General features: G+C 45.7%; 1 long non-coding RNA gene across 1 annotated transcript; it reads right to left on the bottom strand.

Moving 5' to 3' along the window:
* Positions 1-3,206: 3,206 nt before the first annotated feature.
* On the bottom strand, positions 3,207-4,071 carry LOC116183979 (uncharacterized). The gene is made up of 2 exons (XR_004148696.1): positions 3,879-4,071; positions 3,207-3,452 (listed from the first exon to the last, which is right to left on the bottom strand). It is a non-coding gene; the product is annotated as an uncharacterized LOC116183979 (long non-coding RNA).
* Positions 4,072-7,426: the final 3,355 nt, after the last annotated feature.

Raw genomic sequence — 7,426 nt, 5'->3', positions numbered from 1 at the left:
ACATCAACGTGGCACCAGTGAGGTGGGTAAAAAGTTGGGTTTTTTTATACAGATATTTCTTTATCTCTTCCTTACTGATTTCCTGCATAGGTTCATAATCCTGCTTGGTCTTTCTGTACATAGCCCCAGCCTCAGTAATGGAATGCAGTTTCCTGCATCATGTTTTTTGAGAGAAGGCAGGCTGTAACTCACCGTCAGCTTTGATGAAATCACAGCAATGGCACAGTGCCCTTGGAAAAACTTCTGTATTCTCCCAGTAAAAAGTGGCTGAATATATGCTGGAGTAGGCTTTTCTATCAAGAAAACGTAAATATTCTTCTAACTGTGCCCATCTTATACTTTACATCAGAGTATTTCCTGAGGCTCTTGCCAGCTTTTCTTTTGTTTCACTACTTCTTCAGTCAATAAATCATCACAAATCTCATTTTTGTTTGTAAGTCCATTACTGTAGATATTAAAGGGCACCTACTACTGTGCTTCTAATAATACTGTGTCTTTTTTGTGGAAGCAAGTTTCCACTTAATGTTGAAAAGATCTGCCCAGAGCTTGAAAGGCTGTCTGACTTAGAGGATTGTGATTGGTGTCCTGGCAGAGGGGTTGGGTAGCCCTGGCATCCCTTCATTAAATCACTGGAGGCATTTTATATGCCAGCAAGAAAGGAAAGGCAATTAAAAGAAATAGGAAGGAGAGAGAAAGTGAAAAGAAGAGAGAAAACTAAACTAGACAAGGGTAAGATTGTTGCCTTTTCCATATACAGACTATGTTTTGCTAAAAATACAAGTTTAAATTCCAAGTCAATATCCCAGAGACTGAAGAAGAAGGTGAGAAGAGAGAAAATGCAAGTAGAAGAACTTGATCATCAAGCATGATCATCATCAAACCTAATTGCAATAATCACACCTTCATGTCAGGTTCTCTGAGATGGTGCAGCACACTTGGAATGCTCCTCTCCTCATGGGGTTGATTCATAATAATCCAGTGATCACCAAACCCCCAAATTCAGTGCTTGAATAAATCAGATTGTCCAGTCTATCTTCAGGACTAAAATCTCCCAGCAGCAATGATCCAAAAGCACAAACAGAATGTAATTTCTTAAATATTACAGGATTATCTTCCAGTTAACTCTGTAAGCCTTACCAAGTAGAGAAAGTGTTATAACATGTTTGGAAGATTTTCTGGTACATTTTCTAATGGCAAATCCAAATCACATGCCTACAGAGCTTAGCTTTAAACTTAATTACTAGCTAGGCAGAATTTGCTTGAGCTTCAAATGCAAATCTGGATTCCCATCAAAAAGCCCAGCTCTACCCTCAGCAATCAGTACAGCAAGAGAAAACCAGAGAAAATATTAATCCTATTCAACTCAATGCCACTGACTTTTCTTTCTTCTTGTCTTGACAAAATATGGTGATTTTGGGGAAACTGAAACTAATCTCAAAATTAAGCTGAACTTCTCCCAGATACATTTTCTGTCCTTAATTCTGCAAATTTCAGAGTGACTTTACCTGCTTAAAACTGTTCAATTGTTGTTGAAAAGAATCATAGAATTGTTTAGGTTGATGAAGACCTCTAAGATTACTAAGTCAAACAGTTACCCCAGCACTGCCATGCCTGTCACTAAACCACTCCAAGTGTCACAGCTACACATCCTTTAAACCCCCCTGAGATGGTGACTCCACCACTGTCCTGGGCATCCTGTTCCAATGCCTGACCATCCTCTCAGTGAAGAAATTTTTCCTAACATCCAATCTAACCTTCCCCTGGTGCAACTTGAGGTAATTTCCTCTTGTCCTATCACTTATTTGGGAAAAGAGACTGACTGTCCCCTCACTACAACCTCCTTGCAGGTAAATGTAAGAGAATGAGAAGGTTTCCCCAAGCCTCTTTTTCTTGAGGCTACTTCAAGCCACTTCCTCAGCTTCCTCAGCTCTTCTCATCAGACTTGTTCTTTAGACCTTTCACCAGGATAGATCTGATGCTCTTCTGTGACTTTACACCATAAGAAAAACATCCTTGGGACACTGAAAACTGAGCCTGCAAAAAGCTCAGGCCTTTGCAGCAGAAACACGAGGCATTAATTGTGGTACAATTAACACTGCAGCAGCACCAGCCACTGCAGGTCACAGCATTTTTCAGTGTCTCAGTTAATGGTTACAATATTTTATACTTTAGACTGAGGTACCCTTTTGTTCACTGATGAGTTTGTGGTGCAAGCATCTCCAGACATGACGTCTGTGAGCAGTTTCCATGCTGGGGGTCTGCCCAGAACAGGGTCAGTGCTGCCTCCTGCACTTGAAAAGGACCATACTGCTGAGCTTATCTGTACCTAATGGCAAACTGTCTTCCAGTTTGCAAATGTGCACTGAGAACCAAGAAATTAGGGTGAAATTCTGCATTTCCTCTTCCCTTCCCTTCCCTTCCCTTCCCTTCCCTTCCCTTCCCTTCCCTTCCCTTCCCTTCCCTTCCCTTCCCTTCCCTTCCCTTCCCTTCCCTTCCCTTCCCTTCCCTTCCCTTCCCTTCCCTTCCCTTCCCTTCCCTTCCCTTCCCTTCCCTTCCCTTCCCTTCCCTTCCCTTCCCTTCCCTTCCCTTCCCTTCCCTTCCCTTCCCTTCCCTTCCCTTCCCTTCCCTTCCCTTCCCTTCCCTTCCCTCTTACGAGAGGAACATACAAGAAATATGTTTTAAATCTTAAGGCTCCACTGCCCCTTCCCTGGCTGGTTTTGTATTCCTGTTTTACAGGGCAGTTATCTGAGGTCCTACAATTTTCATGTCCCAGGTTTGGCAGTAAGAGCATAAACCCTTACAGGAGGGTTTTAGTACAATTGTGCCCTACAACTGAGATTTAAAACTATGATGGCATAAAACACTTTTCAAAGAACTTTCAGTTAAGTTTACCACATCATGCTTATGTCCAGAAGCCCTTCAGTGACCAGTGTCACAAAATAATGGCACAAAGGAAGCAAAGTGTGTATTCAAGTGCAGTAAAACTCATAAATTTGCTCTTCCTGGGTCCAATGAGCTTTCTCACAGCCAGGCTGTGCTTTGACAGGACTCACAAACACCTAACCAAAGGTAGCTGACTACAAGCTGCTTGTACTGATACACTATCCTAGCTGGTAAAAGGATAAATTTTGCTGTATAGGTCCTGTGTAGTAGCCCTCCTTGCTCTTTTTTAGCCAACTAATTCCTATTTAAAAAATAGACCTCAGTCAGGAAACAAGAACAATTTTTATAACCAGGAGGAAGTCATCCCAATCCTTCACCCACACTCAGCAAAGAGAGAAGGAATTGAGGGCAGGGTGTGTTTCCAGGTGCACTGCTTGCTCTTTTCTCCCATCCACTCTCTGCTTCTTGCCCCACTGCTGCTGGACACTCACACTCATTTTGCTTCATGGCTCTCCTGCTGCTCGGCATTCCTCATTCCTTGCTGTTAACCTCTTTCCCTCTTTCAAATTCTAAATAAAAAAAAAAAAAAAAGTAGCTTTTAGCTAAACTTTTTTTCTTAATAACCACCAGCTAAATCAATTTTCTCCTCCAAAAAAACCTATATTTTAAAGAGATGCCAATAAACCAAAAAACCTGCTTCAACTAAAAAAAAACCAAACAAAAGTAAAACAAACAAACAAAAGTTAAAAAGTTTATAGTAGTGCCCCCTATCCTAAAAAAAAAAAAACCAAACCAAAACAAAACTCTATTCTTAAACCCCCGGCCCCAGGGGAAAATAGGGGGGGACTGTGGTCCCAAAAAATAAAAAACTGAACTATTATTTTTCTCTCCTCTTAGAAGAACATCCTTAAAAAAAAATAAATCCTAAAAGCAGTCTATCCATCCATCCATTAATAGTAAAAACACTATACATAAAAAAAAAAAAAAAAAGTCACCATAACAAACTTTTTCTCCGGGTGGTACTTTTCAGTCCTTTGCTGTTGCTTTTCAGTTTTTCAGCTGCTTAACTCTGCTTTGCTGAGTAGATTTTTTGGTAAAAGAGTTTTCCTCCTAAAGCTGGAACCCAACTTTTTTTCCTGAATACAAGAAATTTGGTCAATGTAAGCAATAGAGAGGACTCAAGTCTCTCACAACTCTACACTGTAGGGGGAGAAGGGAGGGGAACGATTCTGGCTTTTTTCCCAATAACAGAGGAAAAATAATATCATCCTTCAGTAACCACAGCAATGCTTCAAGCCTCTCTGCTGGTTCAGCATGCAAGTGTAAATAAACACAATTTACAGAGTTACAGCACGGATATTATTGGGTAATCTGGGTAAATATGATAACAAAATATTTACATTGTATGTTTATATAACCCTGCAATAGCCTTGGAAAAGTCCTTTGCCTGTTTTTTAGGTGCTGGTGGTGCCACAGTTTCCATGTGTGCTGCAGCCAGGGCTGGCTGCCAGCATTCACCTGCAGGTAACTCCATGGAACTCCTCAAACAAACACTAAATATTGAGTTTTATGTCTTCTTTTTGTTGGGGTTGGGATTAAATGTGTGAGATGGTATTTTTTGTTTGGATTTAGATGTTTATTAGTTTTTATTTATATTACAGTTTCACAAATTGGGAGTTTTACAGTACTTTAACAAACTAAAAGTGGAGATGTATTTTTTATAAGGCTTTTAAAGGATAACCTCTTTAATTAAGAAATGATACTGAAATTATTTTTACTTTAAACTTAATAACTCACTACTTGTGGTTTGTAATGTGGACTTTTTTATTTAATTGTACAATATTTCTTAAACTTATGAAGAAGAAGGTGAAGAAGGATTAGTTTCTGTTTTAAAAATTTTATTTTGTTTTATATGATTATATTTTAAAACTTTAAACTTTAAGTTTTATACTATGTGATATTCTACACTTCTATTTAAATTATACATTCATAATTTTAGTTTTATCTTATAATTTTGGAAGTTTTAAAAACAGTTTTACGCTAAATGTAATGTTTTCTTGGGGGTCACTAAGCCCAGGGCATCAGGAACCAGGTGTCATTCAAGGCTGTGGAAATACAGCAGCTTCTCCCCTATCTGCCAGTACATCATCTCCTTGTGCTCTTACACATAGCTACAGGTACGGCTGGAAATTACTCTTCCAGCGGGGCAACTTAAGAGCGTACTAGAAAAAAAAATCAAATTATTAAATTATATTGATTTAATTATATTTATTATATTTTAATTTGTTATAGTATAATAATTTAAATTATGAAAACAAAAAAGTAATAATTTAATATTGTTAATTAAATAAATTATTATTAAAATAAAATTAATTATTATTAAAATAAATTAAAATAAAATAAAATTGAATTTAAAAGAATTTAAATAAAATTAAACCAATTTAAATTTAATTTAAATTAAACGAAAATAATTTAAATTTTAAAAAGCCAGAGCTCCTTCTGACTCAGCGACATTACCATGCCCCGGTTGGTTATTGCCCTAAGGATGTCGGTAATCGGTACCGCTGGGGATGCTTTTGCTGGGGCTCTCCGGGCTCCTCCAGGCGGGGCCGGTCTCGGGGCCGGGAGCGGCAGGAGATGGCAGCAGAGAGCCCCGGCACCGGCACCGCCCCGGTACAGCCCCGGTACAGCCCCGGTACTGCCCCGGTACAGCCGCGGTACAGCCCCGGTACAGCCCCGGTACCGCCCGGGTACAGCCCCGGTACAGCCGCGGTACAGCCCCGGTACAGCCCCGGCACCGCCCCGGTACTGCCCTGGTACAGTCCCGGTACAGCCCCGACACCGCCCCGGTACAGCCTCGGTACAGCCCCGGCACCGCCCCGGCACCGCCCCGGTACAGCCCCGGTACAGCCCCGGTACAGCCCCGGTACTGCCCCGGTACAGCCCCGGTACCGGCACCGCCCCGGTACTGCCCCGGTACCGCCCCGGTACAGCCCCGGTACAGCCTCGGTACCGCCCCGGTACAGCCCCGGTACAGCCTCGGTACAGCCCGGGTACAGCCCCGGTACAGCCCCGGCACCGGCACCGCCCTGGTACTGCCCCGGCACCGGCACCGCCCCGGTACTGCCCCGGTACAGCCCCGGCACCGCCCGGGTACAGCCCCGGTACTGCCCCAGTACTGCCCCGGCACCGCCCCAGCACTGCCCCGGTACAGCCCCGTTACAGCCCGGGCACCGCCCTGGTACAGCCCCGGTACAGCCCCGGTACAGCCCCGGTACAGCCCTGGCACCGCCCGGGTACAGCCCCGGTCCAGCCCCGGTCCAGCCCCGGTACAGCCCCGGTACAGCCCCGGCATCAGCACCGCCCCAGCACCTCCCTGACACAGCCCGGCACTGCCCCGGCACCGGTACAGCCGCGGCATTGCCCCGGCACCGGCACCGGCACCGGCCCGCCCTGGCACAGCCCTGACACCGGCACCGCCCTGGCACAGCCCCAGTACAGCCCTGGCACAGCCCCGGCACTGTCCCGGTACTGCCCCGGCACCACCCCGGCACCGTCCCGGTACAGCCCGGCACTGCTCCGGCACTGCTCCGGTACCGGTACAGCCCCGTTACAGCCTTGGTACTGCCCCGACACAGCCCCGGTACTGCCCTGGTAGCGACACAGCCCCGGCACCGGCACCAGCACCGGCACCGGTACAGCCCCGGCATCTCCCCGGCACCGGCCCGGCACCGCCGAGGGCTTTGGGCGCCCTGAGAATTCAAGCCGGAGGTGGCAAACGGCCCTGAATGCTCCCAGACAGACCCAGCTCGGTAGGCGGCTCCGAAAGACCCCGGCAGCCACCCCTGCGAGGATCCCGAGGCTCTTCTCTCTCCTGACCTTTGCATCGGGAGAGGGAGGAACTGGAGCAATGGCAGGAGCGGCTCCTTGGCGGGTGAAAAGTCCTGGCACCATCAGCTGAACTTCTCCCAGGTACATTTCCTGTCCTACTCAATTCTGCAAATTTCACACTTCACCTGCTTGAAACTGTTCAGTTGCTGTTGAAATGAATTCATTGAATTGTTTAGGTTGATGAAGACCTCTAAGATTATCAAGTCCAACAGCTACCCCAGCACATGCCAGAGCTGGAATTGGACATGCAGAGGGAATTGGACTAAAAGATGCTCCTTGAACTTGGCAAGAGCCATCCTGCAGGTTTGTGACCCCAGCGTCACTGTCAGCTCTGCAGGGACAGCTCAGGGCGCTGAGGCAGCTTCCACCTTCCCCTCCTTTGGCTTCTTGGTGGAATTTTTGCTCATGGAAACAGGCCATTGTCCTGCTCTGGTGAGGAAGTCAGATGGCTCCTTCCTCACAGTGACTGCCCAGCAGCTGATAGAGCCTGACACAGCAAATCCTGGGCTTTGGGGAGCTCCTCTCTCTGGGGCACAGCCACTGCTGGAGGAAGCACACAGGAGACTGTGGGTGCAGCTCTCGCTCACATCTCAGCCCACAAAGGGCCTGTGTCCATCTCTTTGTAGTGGAAGACTAGAGAAGGTCACTTGTC

Source organism: Lonchura striata, chromosome 10 (genome assembly GCF_046129695.1).
Source record: "Lonchura striata isolate bLonStr1 chromosome 10, bLonStr1.mat, whole genome shotgun sequence".
NCBI lineage: Eukaryota > Metazoa > Chordata > Aves > Passeriformes > Estrildidae > Lonchura > Lonchura striata.
This window is presented reverse-complemented; position numbering and strand designations above follow the sequence as displayed.